Below are 16,555 nucleotides of genomic sequence, written 5' to 3' on the forward strand. Positions count from 1 at the left end.
GAACCACACCTGGACCTGGTGACTGTGGTGATCTTGTAGACTCACATTTACCTGGTGACTCCGGTCCCCACTAGGGCCTCACCTGGATCTGGTGACTCTGGCCTGCAGGTTGGCCTCACCTGGACCTGGTGAGTGGGGTTGCCACCTGGGCCTCACCCATACCTGGTGACTCAGTCCCCACGTGGGCCTCTTGGACCTGGTGAATCTGGTCCTTACCTGGTCCTCTCCCAGACCCGGGGACTCTGGTCACCACCTGGGGCTCACCTGGACCTGGTGAATCTGGTCCCCATCTGGGCCTCACCCAGGCCTGGTGACTTTGTTCCCCACCTGGATCTGATTGCTGTGGACTCTTTCTTGGCCTCACCAGGAACTGGTGAATCTGATCCTATCTGCGAGTCTCCCAGACCTGGTGACTATGGTCCTCACCTGGGCATTATTGGTACCTGGTGACTCTGTTCCACACCTTAGGCTCACCTGGACATGATGACTCTGGAACCTCTCTGGGCCTCACCCTGACATGGTGACTCTGGTGCCCATCTGGATGTCACCTAGACCAGGTGAATCTTTTACCCCTCTAGGGCTCAAATAGACGTGGTGACACTGGTCCTCAACTGGGTGTCACCGAGACCTAGTGAATATGCTCCCCACCTGCGCCTCATCTGGACCTGGTGACACTGGGTCTACCTGGGCATCATCGGGACATGGTTACTCTGTTCCCCACTGGGACTGACCTGATCCTGGTATCTCTGGTCCTGACTTTGGCCTCTTCTGTACCAGGTGACTCTGGCTCCACCTGGGCCTCACCTGTAACTGGTGACTCTGATCCAAAGCATGGCCTCTCCTGACCTGGTGACTGTGGTTCCCATCGGGACCTCACCTGGACCTCATGTCTCTGGTCCCACTTGGGCCTCACCAGGACCTGGTGCCTCTGGTACCCACCTGGGTAGCATCAGGATATGGTTACACTGTTCACTAACAGTGACCCAGCTGGACCTATTAACTCTGATCTTCACCTGGGCCACACCTGGACATGGTGACACTCGTTCCCACCTGGGTCTCACCTGGAAATGGTGAGTCAGATACCCACCTGGTCCTAACCTATAACTGTTGATTCTCGATCCCACATGGACAACATGTGGACCTGGTGGCTGCGGTGTTTCTAGTTTGTCATGTACCTTGTGACTCTGCTCCCCACCAGGGCCTCACCGGGACCTGGTGAATGTGGTTGACACCTGCACCTCACTTGGTCCTGGTGATTCTGGTCTGCACTTGAGACTACACTGGATCTGGTGACTGGGGTCTTCACCTGGGCTTCACCTGGATCTGGAGACTCTGGTCCCCTTCTGGACTTCACCTGGATCTGGTGACTCTGGTCCCAATCTGGACCTCTCCTTGACTTGGGGTCTCTCTTGCCCACTTTGACCTAACTCAGAACTGCTGAATCTTGCCCCACCTATTACGCACCCAGACCTGGTGACTCTTGTCCCTAGCTATTCCTCAATTCGACCTGATGAATCTGGTCCTCACGTGGACCTCAGATGTACCTGGGACTCAGCTGGAAAGAGTGGCTCTGGTTCCCACAAGGGGCTCACCTGATACTGCTGACTGTGGTCTTATTCTATGCCTCACCAGGACCTAGTGATTCTGTTCCCCATCTGGGTCTGCATGGCCTTAGTGACTCTGGTCCTCACCCAGGCATCATTGGGACCTGGATACTCTATTCCACACCTGGACCTCACTTTGACCAGGGACCGCTGGTCCCATTCTGGGCCTCAAACTAAACTGGTTACTCTGGTTCCCCCTCTGAACCTCACCCTTACCTGGTGACTCTGGTCACCACTTGGGCTTCACCTGGACCTGGTGAATCTGGTCCTTAGCAGGTCCGCACCTGGATGGTGACTGGTCGCCAACTGGGCCTCACCTGGACTTGGTGAATCCTGTTGCCACCTGCGCCTCACCTGGTCCTTGTAACTGTGGTCCCACCTGGACATCACCTGGATCTGGTTTCTCTGGTTCCCATATGGGGCTCCCCTGGACCTGGTTCCTGTGGTCTCCATCTGGCCTCACCTGGATCACAATGACTCTGATCCATATTTGGGCCTCTCCTGGGCCTGTTGACTCTGGTCCTTACCTGGGCATCATTGGGACATGGATACTCTCTTATATACTCGGGCCTCACCTGGACCTGGTGACTGTGGTCCCACCTGGGCCTCACCTGGACGAGGTGACGGGTTCCCACAGGGACCTCACCTGGACCTGTTGACTCAGGTCCTCATATGGGCATCATGGGACCTGGTTTCTCACTTCCACATCGGGGCCTCACCTGGACCTAGTGACTCTTGTCCCCCTCTGGGCCTCACCCTGACGTGGTGACTCTGGTCCCCATCTGGATATCACCAGAACCGCGTGACTCTGGTCCCCCTCTGGGACTAACCCAGAGCTGGGGACACTGGTCCTCAACTGGATCTCAACAGTACCTGTTGAATCTATTCCTCACTTAGGTCTCGTCTGAACCTTGTGACTCTTTTCCCACCTGGCATCAACGGGACATGGTTACTCTGTTCCCTACCTGGGCTTCACGTAGACATGATAACTTTGCTCCACACTTTTGCCTCAACTGGTCCTGATGACTCTGGTCCCCCAACCTAGGCCTCAATCTGGACCCGGTGACGGTGGTCCCCAACTGGATCTCACCGGGACCTGGTGACTCTCGTTCCCACATGAACCACACCTGGACCTGGTGACTGTGTTGTTCTTGTAGACTCATATTTACCTGGTGACTCCGGTCCCCACTAGGGCCTCACCTGGATCTGGTGACTCTGGCCTGCAGGTTGGCCTCACCTGGACTTGGTGAGTGGGGTTGCTACCTGGGCCTCACCCATACCTGGTGACTCAGGTCCTCACGTGGGCCTCACTTGGACCTGGTGAATCTGGTCCTTACCTGTTCCTCTCCCAGACCCGGGGACTCTGGTCACCACCTGGATCTCACCTGGACCTGGTGAATCTGGTGTCCATCTGGGCCTCAGCCAGTCATGGTGACTTTGTTCACCACCTGGACCTGATTGCTGTGGACACTTTCTTGGCCTCACCTGGAACTGGTGACTCTAATCTATCTGCGCATCACCCAGATCTGGTGACTCTGGTCCTCACCTGGGCATCATTGGTACCTGGTGACTCTGTTCCACAGCTGAGCCTCACCTTGACATAATGACTCTGGAACCTCTCTGGGCCTCACCCTGACCTGGTGACTCTCGTCCCTATCTGGATGTCACCTGGACCAGGGGATTCTGGTACCCCTCTAGGCCTCAACCAGATCTGGTGACACTGGTCCTCAACTCGGCCTCACCTGGACCTAGTGAATATGCTCCATCTGGGCCTCATTTGGACCTGGTGACTCTGGTCCCTACCTGGGCATCATCGGGACATGGTTCCACACATGGCCTGCAGGTTGGCATCACCTGGACCTCGTAACTCTAGTCCCTACCTGGACATCAAGGGGACATGTTTCCTCTGCATGGCCTGCAGGTTGGCATCACCTGGACCTGGTGAGTGGGGTTGTCACCTGTGCCTCACCCATACCTGGTGACACAGGTCCCCACGTGGGCCTCACTTGGACCTGAGGAATCTGGTCCTTACCTTGTTCTCACCCGGAACTCGTAACTCTGTTAACCACCTGGGAATCACCTGGGCCTGGTGTTTCTGGTCCCCATCTGGGAGTCATCCAGTCCTGGTGACATTGTTCCCCACCTGGACCTGATTCCTGTGGACTCTTTCTTGGCCTCACCTGGAACTGGTGACTCTGATCCTAACTGGGCCCCACCCAGATCTGGTGACTCTGGTCCTCACCTGTGGACCATTATGACCTGGATACTCTGCTCCACACGTGAGCCTCACCTGGATTTGATGACTCTGGATCCCCTCTGGGCCTCAGACTGACATGGTGACACTGGTCCCCATCTGGATGTCACCTAGACCAGGTGAATCTGGTACCCCTCTAGCCGTCAACTAGACCTGGTGACTCTGGTCCTCAAATTGGCCTAACCGGGGCCTAGTGAATATGCTCCCCACCTGCACCTCATCTGGACCTGGTAACTCTGGTTCTACCTGGGCATCATCGGGACATGGTTACTCTATTCCACACAGGGATACCTGATCCTGGTAACTCTGGTCCTGACTTTGGCCTCTTCTGTACCAGGTGACTCTGGCTCCACCGGGGCCTCAACTGTAACTGGTGATTCTGATCCTAAGTATGGCCTCACCAGACCTGGTGACTGTGGTTCCCATCGGGACCTCACCTAGACCTCGTGTCTCTGGTCCCACCTGGGCCACACCAGGACATGGTATCTCCGGTACCCACCTGGGTAGCATCAGGATATGGTTACACTGTTCACTAATAGTGACCCAGCCAGACCTATTAACCTATTCACCTGGGCCACACCTGGACATGGTGACACTGGTTCCAACCTGGGTCTCACCTGGACATGGTGAGTCGGATCCCCACCTGGTCCTCACCTGTAACTGGTGATTCCCATTCCAGCATGGATATCATGTTCACCTGGTGGCTGCAGTGTTTCTAGTTTCTCATGTACCTCGTGACTCTGGTCCCCACCAGGGCCTCACCGGGACCTGGTGAGTGTGGTTGCCACCTGCACCTCACCTGTACCTGGTGATTCTTGTCTGCACCTGAGACTACCCTGGATCTGGTGACTGTGGTCCCCACCTTGGCTTCACCTGTATTTGGGGACTCCGATCCCCATCTGTGTCTCACCTGGCCCTGTTGACCATGGTCCTCAACTGGGTAAAATTGGGACCCGGTGACTGTGTTCCACAACTGGACCTCACCTGGACCATGTGACTCTGGTCCCCCTATGGGTCTCACCGTGCCCTAGTGACTGTGAACCCCCTTTGGCCTGACTTGGAACTAATGACCCTGGTGGAAACCTGCGCCTGACCTCGAACTGTTCACTCTGGTTCTTTCAAGGGCCTCCCCTGGACCTGGTGAACCTGGTCCCCAACTGGGCCTCACCTGGACGTGGTGACACTTGTCACAACCAGAGACTCACCTGGACCTGTTTACGGTGTTCCACACCTGGGCCTCAAGTAGACCTGTTGACCATAGTCCCCAAGCTGGCCTCACATGGACCTGTTGCCTCTGATCCCCACCGGGGCCTCACTTATACCTGGTAACTCTGGTCCTCACCTGGGCCTCATCTTGAACTAGTGAGTCTGGTCCCCACCTGGGGTTCACCTGGATCTGGTGACTCTGGTCCCCACCTGGACCTCTCTTGTACCTGGTGACTCTCTTTCCAACATGGACCTCACCTGGATCTGGTGACTCTGGTCCTCCGTTTGGCCTCACCTGGACCTGGTGTCTCTCATCCCCACTTGACCTCACTCAGAACTGCTGAATCTTGCCCCACCTAGGCCGCACCCAGACCTGGTGACTCTTGTCCCCAGCTATGCCTCAATTAGACCTGATGAATCTGCTCCTCACGTGGGCCTCACATGGACCTGGGACTCAGCTGGATAGAGTGGCTCTGGTACCCACAATGGGCTCACCTGTTATTGCTGACTGTGGTCTTATTCTATGCCTCACCAGGACCTTGTGATTCTGTTCCCCATCTGGGTCTGCATGGCCCGAGTGACTCTGGTCCTCAACCAGGCATCATTGGGACCTGGATACTCTATTCCACATCTGGGCCTCACTTTGACCAGGGACCTCTGGTCCCAATCTGGGCCCCAAACTAAACTGGTTACTCTGGTTCCCCCTCTGGGCCTCACCCTTACCTGGTGACTCTGGTCACCCATTGGGCTTCACTTTGGCCTGGTGAATCTGGTCCTTAGCTGGTCCGCACCTGGATCTGGTGACTGGTCGCCACCTCGGCCTCACTTGGACTTGGTAAATCCTGTTGCCACCTGCGCCTCCCCTGGACCTTGTGACTGTGGTCCCACCTGGACCTCACCTGGATCTGGTGGATCTGGTTCCCATATGGGGCTCTCCTGGACCTGGTTCCTGTGGTCTCCATCTGGCCTCACCTGGAACACAATGACTCTGATCCATATTTGGGCCTCTCCTGGACCTGTTGACTCTTCCTTACCTGGGCATCACTGGGACCTGGATACTCTCTTATATACCTGGGCCTCACCTGGACCTGTTGACTGTGGTCTCACCTGGGCCTCACCAGGACGAGGTGACTGGTTCCCACAGGGACCTCACCTGGACCTGGTGACTCAGGTCCTCATTTGGGCATTATGGGACCTTTTTTCTCAGTTCCACATCGAAGCCTCACCTGAACCTAGTGATTCTCGTCCCTCTCTGGGCCTCACGCTGACGTGGTGAGTCTTGTCCCCACCTGGATATCACCAGAACCGGGTGACTCTGGTCCCCCTCTGGGACTCACCCAGAGCTGGGGACACTGGTGCTCAACTGAGCCTCAACAGGACCTGGTGGATCTAGTCCTCACTTAGGCCTCATCTGTACCTTGTGACTCTTTTCCCACCTGACATCAATGGGACATGGTTACTCTGTTCCCCACCTAGACATCACCTGGATATGATAACTTTGCTCCACACTTTGGCCTCAACTTCTCCTGATGAATCTGTTCCCCCCACTTAGGCCTCAATCTGGACCTGGTGACTATGGTCCTCACCTGGGCATCATTGGGACCTGGTTCCTCTGCATGGCCTGCAGGTTGGCTTCACCTGGACCTGGTGAGTGGGTTTGTCACCTGGGCCTCACCCTTGCCTCGTGACACAGGTCCCCACGTGGGCCTCACTTGGACCTGGTGAATCTGGTCCTTACCTGGTGGTCACCCGGAACTGGTAACTCTGGTCACCACATGGGAATCACCTGGGCCTGGTGAATCTGGTCCCCATCTGGGCCTCACCCAGTCCTGTTGACTTTCTTCCCCACCTGGACCTGATTGCTGTGGACTCCTTCTTGGCTAACCTGGAACTGCTGACTCTGATCCTTACTGGGCCTCACCCAGATCTGGTGACTCTGGTCCTCACCTGTGGACCATTATGACCTGGATACTCTGTTACACACCTGAGCCTCACCTGATTATTTTGACTCTGGATCCCCTCTGGGCCTCAGCCTGACATGGGGACTCTGCTCCCCATCTGGATGTCACCAGACCAGGTGAATCTGGTACCCCTCTAGGCCTCACCTAGACCTGGTGACTCTGGTCCTCAACTGGGCCTCAACGGGACCTAGTGAACATGCTCCCCACCTGCCCCACATCTAGGCCTGGTGACTCTGGTTCTACCTGGGCATCATCGGGACATGGTTACTCTATTCCCACTTGGAGTGACCTGATCCTCGTATCTCTGGTCCTGACTTTGGCCTCTTCTGTACCAGGTGACCCTGGCTCCACCTGGGCCTCACCTGTAACTGGTGACTCTGATCCTAAGCATGGCCTCACCTGACCTGGTGACTGTGGTTCCCATCGGGACCTCACCTGGACCTCATGTCTCTGGTCCCACTTGGGCCTCACCAGGACCTGGTGTCTCTGCTACCCACCTGGGTAGCATCAGGATATGGTTACACTGTACACTAACAGTGACCCAGCCGGACCTATTAACTCTGGTCTTCACCTGGGCCACACCTGGACATGGTGACACTGATTCCCACCTGGGTCTCACCTGGACATGGTGAGTCGGATCCCCACCTGGTCCTCACCTGTAACTGGTGATTCTCGTTCCCACATGGAGATCATGTGGACCTGTTGGCCGCAGTGTTTCTAGCATCTTTTTTTTAATTTTTATTTATTTATGATAGTCACAGAGAGAGAGAGACGCAGAGACACAGGCATAGGGAGAAGCAGGCTCCATGCACCGGTAGTCCGACGTGGGATTCGATCCCGGGTCTCCAGGATCGCGCCCTGAACCAAAGACAGGCGCCAAACCGCTGCACCACCCAGGGATCCCATGTGTTTCTAGCTTCTTATGTACCTCGTGACTCTGGTCCCCACCAGTGCCTTACCGGGACCTGGTGAGTTTGTTTGCCACCTGCACCACACCTGGACCTGGTGATTCTGGTCTGCACCTGAGACTACCCTGGATCTGGTGACTGTGGTCCCCACCTGGGCTTCACCTGGATTTCGGGACTCCGGCCCCCATCTGGGCCTCACCTGGCCCTGTTGACCATGGTCCTCAACTGGGCAAATTTGGGACCTGGTGACTGTGTTCCACAACTGGACCTCACCTGGACCAGGTGACTATGCTCCCCCTCTGGGTCTCACCGTGCCCTAGTGACTGTGAATTCCACTTTGGCTTGACTTGGACCTGCTTACCCTGGTTGCCACCTGCGCCTGTACTCGAACTGTTGACTCTGGTTCTTTCAAGGGCCTCCCCTGTACCTGGTGATCCTGGTCCCCAGCTGGACCTCAACTGGACGTGGTGACTCTTGTCACCACGGGGGACTCACCTGGACCTGGTTACTTTGTTCCACACCTGGGTCTCAACTGGACCTGTTGACCATGGTCCCCAAGCCGGCCTCACGTGGACCTGTTGCCTCTGATCCCCACCGGATCCTCACGTGTACTTGGTAACTCTGGTCCTCACCTGGGCCTCATCTGCACCTAGTGACTCTGGTCCCCACCTGGGCTTCACCTCGATGGTGTGACTCAGGTCCCCACCTGGAATTCTCCTGGATCTGGTGACTCTCTTTCCAACATGGACCACACCTGGATTTGGTGACTCTGGTCCTCAGTTTGGCCTCACCTGGACCTGGCGTCTCTCATTCCCACTTTGACCTAACTCAGAACCGCTGAATCTTGCCCCACCTAGGCCGCACCCAGACCTGGTGACTCTTGTCCCCAGCTATGCCTCAATTCGACCTGATGAATCTAGTCCTCACGTGGGCCTCACCTGGTCCTGGGACTCAGCTGGATAGAGTGGCTCTGGTTCCCACAAGGGGCTCACCTGATACTGCTGACTGTGATCTTATTCTATGCCTCACCAGGACCTAGTGATTCTGTTCCCCATCTGGGCCTGCATGGCCCTAGTGACTCTGGCCCTCACCCAGGCGTCATTGGGACCTGGATACTCTATTCCACCCCTGGGCCTCACGTTGACCAGGGACCTCTGGTCCCATTCTGGGCCTCAAACTAAACTGGTTACTCTGGTTCCCCCTCTGGGCCTCACCCTACCTGGTAAATCTGGTCACCACTTCGGCTTCACTTGGGACTGGTGAATCTGGTCCTTAGCTGGTCCTCACCTCGATCTGGTGACTGGTCGCCACCTGGGACTCACCTGGACTTGGTGAATCCTGTTGCCACCTGCGCCTCACCTGGACCTTGTGACTGTGGTCCCACCTGGACCTCTCCTAGATCTGGCAGCTCTGGTTCCCATAAGGGGCACTCCTGGACCTGGTTCCTGTGGTCTCCATCTGGCCTCACCTGGAACACAATGACTCTGATCCATATTTGGGCCTCTCCTGGACCTGTTGACTCTGGTCCTTACCTGGGCATCATTGGGACCTGGATACTCTCTTATATAACTTGGCCTCACCTGGACCTGGTGAGTGTGGTCCCACCGGGGCCTCGCCTGGACGACGTGACTGGTTCCCACAGGGACCTCACCTGGACCTGGTGCCTCAGGTCCTCATATGGGCATCTATCGACCTGGTTTCTCAGTTCCACTTCGGGGCCTCACCCGGACCTAGTGATTCTCGTCAGACTCTGGGTCCCACCCTGACGTGCTGACTCTGGTCCCCACCTGGATATCACCAGAACCGGGTGACGCTGGTCCCCCTCTGGGACTCACCCGGAGCTGGGGACACTGGTCCTCAACTGGGCCTAAACAGGACCTGGTGAATCTACTCCTCACTTAGGCCTCGTTTGGGCCTTGTGACTCTTTTCCCATCTGGCATCAATGGGACATGGTTACTCTGTTCCCCACCTGGGTCTCACCTGGACATGATAACTTTGTTCCACACTTTGGCCTCAACTGGTCTTGATGACTCTGATCTCCCCACCTAGGCCTCAATCTGGACCTGGTAACTCTGGTCCCCACCTGGGTCTCACCTGGCCCTGGTGACTCTTGTTCCCACATGAACAACACCTGGACCTGGTGACTGTGGTGTTTTTGTAGACTCACATTTACCTGGTGACTCCGGTCCACACTAGGGCCTCACCTGGATCTGGTGACTCTGGCCTGCAAGTTGGCCTCACCTGGACCTGGTGAGTGGGGTTGCCTCCAGGACCTCACCCATACCTGGGGACTCTGTCCCCACGTGGACTTCTTGGATCTGGTGAATCTGGTCCTTACCTGGTCCTCTCCCAGACTCGCGGACTCTGGTCACCACCTGGGCCTCACCTGGACTCGGTGAATCTGGTCCCCATCTGGGCCTCACCCAGTCCTGGAGGCTTTGTTCCCCACCGGGACCTGATTGCTGTTGACTCTTTCTTGGCCTCACCTGGAACTGGTGACTCTGATCCTATCTGCTCGTCACCCAGACCTGGTGACTCTGGTCCTCACCTGGGAATCATTGGTACATGATGACTCTGTTCTACACCTGAGCCTCACCTGGACATGATGACTCTGGAACCTCTCTGGGCCTCACCCTAACCTGGTGACTCTGGTCTCAATCTGGATGCCACTTGGACCAGGTGATTCTGGTACCCCTCTAGTCCTCAACGAGATCTGGTGCCTCTAGTCGTCAACTGGGCCTTTCCTGGACCTAGTGAATATGCTCCATCTGGGCCTCACCTGGACCTGGTACGTCTGGTACCTACCTGGGCATCATCGGGACATGGTTCCACTGCATAGCCAGCAGGTTGTCCTCACCTGGACCTGGTAACTCTGGTCCCTACCTGGGCATCATCATGACACGGTTCCTCTGCATGGCCTGCAGTTTGGCCTCAACTTGACCTGGTGAGTGGGGTTGCCACCTGTGCCTCACCCATACCTGGTGACAAAGGTCCCCACGTGGGCCTCACTTGGACCTGGTGAATATGGTCCTTACTTCGTCCTCACCCGGAACTAGTAACTCTGGTCATCATCTGGGAATCTCATGGACCTTGTGAATCTGGTCCCCATCTGGGCCTCACCCCGTCCTGATGAATTTGTTCCCCACCTGGACCTGATTGCTGTGAACTCCTTATTGGCCTCACCTGGAACTGGTGCCTCTGATCCTAACTGGCCTCACCCAGATCTGGTGACTCTGGTCCTCACCTGTGTACCATTATGACCTGGATACTCTGTTCCACACCTGACCCTCACCTGGTCATGATGACTCTGGATCACCTCTGGGCCTCAGCCAGACATGGTGACTCTGGTCCTCGTCTGGATATCACCAAGACCAGGTGAATCTGGTACCCCTCTATGCCTCAACTAGACCTCGTGACTCTGGTCCTCAACTGGGCCTCAACGGGACCTAATGAACATGCTCCCCACCTTCGCCTCATCTGGACCTGGTGACTCTGGTTCTACCTGGGCATCATCGGGACATGGTTACTTTATTCCCCACTGGGACTGACCTGATCTTGGTAACTCTAGTCCTGACTTTGACCTCTTTTGTACCAGGTGACTCTGGCTCAACCTGGGCGTCACATGTAACTGGTGACTCTGACCTAAGCATGGCCTCACCTGACCTGGTGACTGTGGTTCCCATCGGGACCTCACCTGGACCTCATGTCTCTTGTCCCACCTGGGCTTCACCAGGCCCTGGTGTCTCTGGTGCCCCCTGGGTAGCATCAGGATATGGTTACACTGTTCACTAACAGTGACCCAGCCGGACCTATTAACTGTGGTCTTCACCTGGGGAACACCTGGACATGGTGACACTCGTTCCCACCTGGGTCTCACCTGGACATGGTGAGTCTGATCCCCACCTGGGCCTCAATGTAACTGGTGATTATCGTTCCCACATAGACATCATGTGGACCTGGTGGCTGCAGTGTTTCTAGCTTCTCATGCACCTCGTGGCTCTGGTCCCCACCAGGGCCTCACCGGGACCTGTTGAGTGTGGCTTTCACCTGCACCTCACCTGGACTTTGCTGATTCTTGTCTGCCCCTGAGACTACTCTGGATCTGGTGACTGTCGTCCCCACCTGGGCTTCACCTGATTCTGGTGACTCTGGTCCCCACCTGGACCTCACCTGGATCTGGTGACTCTGGTCCCCACCTGGACCTCTCCTGGACCTGGTGACTCTCTTTCCAACATGGACCTCACCTGGATCTGGTGACTCTGGTCCTCAGTTTGGCCTCACCTGGACCTGGTGTCTCTCGTCCCCACTTTGACCTATCTCAGAACTGCTGAATCTTGCCCCACCTAGGCCGCACCCAGACCTGGTGACTCTTGTCCCCAGCTATGCCTCAATTCGGCCCGATGAATCTGGTCCTCACGTGGGCCTTACATGTACCTGGACTCAGCTGGATAGAGTGGCTCTGTTTCCCACAAAGGGCTCACCTGATACTGGTGACTGGGGACTTTTTCTATGCCTCACCAGGACCTACTGATTCTGTTCCCCATCTGGGCCTGCATGGCCCTAGTGACTCTGGTCCTCACCCAGGCATCATTGGGACCTGGATACTCTATTGCACACCTGGGCCTCACTTTGACAAGGGATCTCTGGTCCCATTCTGGGCCTCAAACTAAACTGGTTACTCTGGTTCCCCCTCTGGGACTCACCCTTACATGGTGAATCTGGTCACCCCTTGGTCTTCACTTGGGCCTGGTGAATCTGGTCCTTAGCTGGTCCTCACCTCGATCTGGTGACTGGTCGCCACCTGGGCCTCACCTGGACTTGGTGAATCCTGTTGCCACCTGCGCCTCACCTGGACCTTGTGACTGTGGTCCCACCTGGACCTCTCCTAGATCTGGCGGCTCTGGTTCCCATAAGGGGCACTCCTGGACCTGGTTCCTGTGGTCTCCATCTGGCCTCACCTGGAACACAATGACTCTGATCCATATTTGGGCCTCTCCTGGACCTGTTAACTCTGGTCTTTACCTGGGCATCATTGGGACCTGTATCCTCTCTTATATAACTTGGCCTCATCTGGACCTGGTGTGTGTGGTCCCACCTGAGCCTCACTTGGACGAGGAGACTGGTTCCCACAGGGACCTCACCTGGACCTGGTGACTCAGGTCCTCATATGGGCATCATGGGACCTGGTTTCTCAGTTCCACATCGGGGCCTCAAGTGGACCTAGTGATTCTCGTCCGACTCTGGGTCTCACCCTGACGTGCTGACTCTGGTCCCCACCTGGATATCACCAGAACCGGGTGACGCTGGTCCCCCTCTGGGACTCACCCGGAGCTGGGGACTCTGGTCCTCAACTGGGCCTAAAGAGGACATGGTTAATCTACTCCTCACTTAGGCCTCGTCTGGACCTTGTGAGTCTTTACCCACCTGGCATCAATGGGACATGGTTACTCTGTTCCCCACCTGGGCCTCACCTGGACATGATAAATTTGCTCCACACTTTGGCCTCAACTGGTCCTGATGACTCTGGTCCCCCGACCTAGGCGTCAATCTGGACCTGATTGCTGTGGACTCCTTCTTAGCCTCAACTGGAACTGGTGACTCTGATCCAGATTGAGGATCCCCAATCTGGGCCTCACCTGGCCCTGTCAACCATGGTCTTCAACTGGCAAAATTGGGACTCGGTGACTGTGTTCCACCCCTGGACCTCACCTGGACCAGGTGACTCTGGTCCCCCTCTGGGTCTCAACGTGCCCTAGTGACTGTGAACCCCACTTTGGCCTGACTTGGACCTCCTGACCCTGGTTGACACCTGCGCCTGACTTCGAACTGTTGACTCTGGTTCATTTAAGGGCTTCCCCTGTACCTGGTGATCCTGGTCCCCCCTGGGACTCACCTGGACGTGGTGACTCTTGTCACCACCGGGGACTCACCTGGACCTGGTTACTGTGTTCCACACCTTCGCATCAAGTAGACCTGTTGACCATGGTACCGAAGCCGGCCTCATATGGACCTGTTTCCTCTGATTCCCACCGGGGCATCACGTGTACCTGGTAACACTGGTCCTCACTTGGGCCTCATCTGGACCTAGTGATCTGGTCCCCACCTTGGCTTCACCTGGATCTGGTGACACTGGTCCTCAACTGGGCCTCACGTGGACCTATTGAATATGCTCCATCTGGGCCTCATTTGGACCTGGTGACTCTCTTCCCTACCTGGGCATCATCGGGACTTGGTTCCACTGCATGGCCTTTAGGTTGGCCGCACCTGGACCTAGTAACTGTGGTTCTACCTGGGCATCATCGAGACACTCTTCCTTTGCATTGCCTGCAGGGTGACCTCACCTGGACCTGGTGAGTGGGGATGCCACTTGGGCCTCACCCATACCTGGTGACCCAGGTGCCCACGTGGGACTCACTTGGACCTGGTGAATCTGGTCCTTACCTGGTCCTCACCAAGTCCTGGTGGTTTTGTTCCCCACCTGGACCTGATTGCTGTGGACTCCTTCTTGGCCTCACCTGGAAGTGGTGACTCTGATCGTAGGTGGGCCTCACCCAGATCTGGTGACTCTGGTCCTCACCTGTGGACCATTATGACCTGGATACTCTGTTCCACACCTAGCCTCACCTGGACATGATGACTCTGGATCCACTCTGGGCCTCACCATGACATGGAGACTCTGGTCCCCATCTGGATATCAGCAGAACCGGGTGACTCTGTTCCCCCTCTGGGACTAACCCAGAGCTAGGGACACTGGTCCTCAACTGGATCTCAACAGTACCTGTTGAATCTACTCCTCACTTAAGTCTCGTCTGAACCTTGTGACTCTTTTCCCACCTGGCATCAACGGGACATGGTTACTCTGTTCCCCACCTGGGCTTCACCTAGACATGATAACTTTGCTCCACACTTTGGCCTCAACTGGTCCTGATGACTCGGGTCCCCCCACCTAGGCCTCAATCTGGACCCAGTGACTGTGGTCCCTACCTGGGGCTCACCTGGACCTGGTGACTCTCGTTCCCACATGAACTACACCTGGACCTGGTCCCTGTGGTGTTCTTGTAGACTCACATTTACCTGGTGACTCCGATCCCCACTAGGGCCTCACCTGGATCTGGTGACACTGGCGTGCAGGTTGGCCTCACCTAGACCTGGTGAGTGGGGTTGCCATGTGGGCCTCACCCATACCTGGTGACTCAGGTCCTCACGTGGGCCTCACTTGGACCTGGTGAATCTGGTCCTTACCTGGTCCTCTGCCAGACCCGGGGACTCTGGTCACCACCTTGACCTCACCTGGACCTGGTGAATCTGGTCCCCTCTGGGCCTCAACGAGTCATGGTGACTTTGTTCACCACCTGGACCTGATTGCGGTGGACACTTTCTTGGCCTCACCTGGAACTGGTGACTCTAATCTATCTGCGCATCACCCAGATCTGGTGACTCTGGTCCTCACCTGGGCATCATTGGTACCTGGTGACTCTGTTCCACAGGCTAACCCTCACCTGGACTTAATGACTCTGGAACCTCTCTGGGCCTCACCCTGACCTGGTGACTCTCGTCCCCATCTGGATGTCACCTGGACCAGGGGATTCTGGTACCCCTCTAGGCCTCAACCAGATCTGGTGACTCTGGTCCTCAACTCGGCCTCACCTGGACGTAGTGAATATGCTCCATCGGGGCCTCATTTGGACCTGGTGACTCTGGTCCCTACCTGGGCATCATCGGGACATGGTTCCACTGCATTACCTGCAGGTTGGCCTCACCTGGACCTCGTAACTCTGGTCCCTACATGGCCATCATCGGGACACGGTTCCTCTGCATGGCCTTAAGGTTGGCCTCCCCTGGACCTGGTGAGTGAGGTTGCCACCTGGGTCTCCCCATAACTGGTGACACAGGTCCCACGTGGGCTTCACTTGGACCTGGTGAATCTGGTCCTTACCTGGTCCTCACCCAGAACTGGTAACCCTTGTCACCACCTGGGAATCACCTGGACCTGTTGAATCTGGTCCCCACCAGGGCCTCACCAGGACCTGGTGAGTGTGGTTTCCACCTGCACATCACCTGGACCTGGTGATTCTGATCCTCACCTGAGACTACCCCGGATCTGGTGACTGTGTTCCCCACCTGGGCTTCACCTGGATTTGGGGACTCCGGTCCCCATCTGGGCCTCACCTGCCCCTGTTTACCCTGGTCCTCAACTGGGCAAAATTGGGACCCGGTGACAGTGTTCCACAACTGAACCTCACCAGAACCAGGTGACTCTGGTCCCCCTCTGGGTCTCACCGTGCCGTAGTGACTGTGAATCCCACTTTGGCCTGACTTGGACCTGCTGACCCTGGTTACCACCTGCTCCTGACCTCGAAGTGTTGACTCTGGTTCTTTCAATGGCCTCCCGTGTACCTGGTGATCCTGGTCCCCACGTGGGCCTCACCTGGACGTGGTGACTCTTGTCACCCCCGGGGCCTTCCTGGACCTGCTTACTGTGTTTCACACCTGGGCCTCAAGTAGACCTGTTGACCATGGTCCCCAAGCCGGCCTCACATGGACCTGTTGCTTCTGATCCCCACTGGGGCCTCACGTGTACCTAGTAACTCTGGTCCTCACCTGGGCCTCATCTTGAACTA

The sequence above is a fragment of the Canis aureus genome, chromosome 23 (assembly GCF_053574225.1).
Source record: "Canis aureus isolate CA01 chromosome 23, VMU_Caureus_v.1.0, whole genome shotgun sequence".
Classification (NCBI taxonomy): domain Eukaryota; kingdom Metazoa; phylum Chordata; class Mammalia; order Carnivora; family Canidae; genus Canis; species Canis aureus.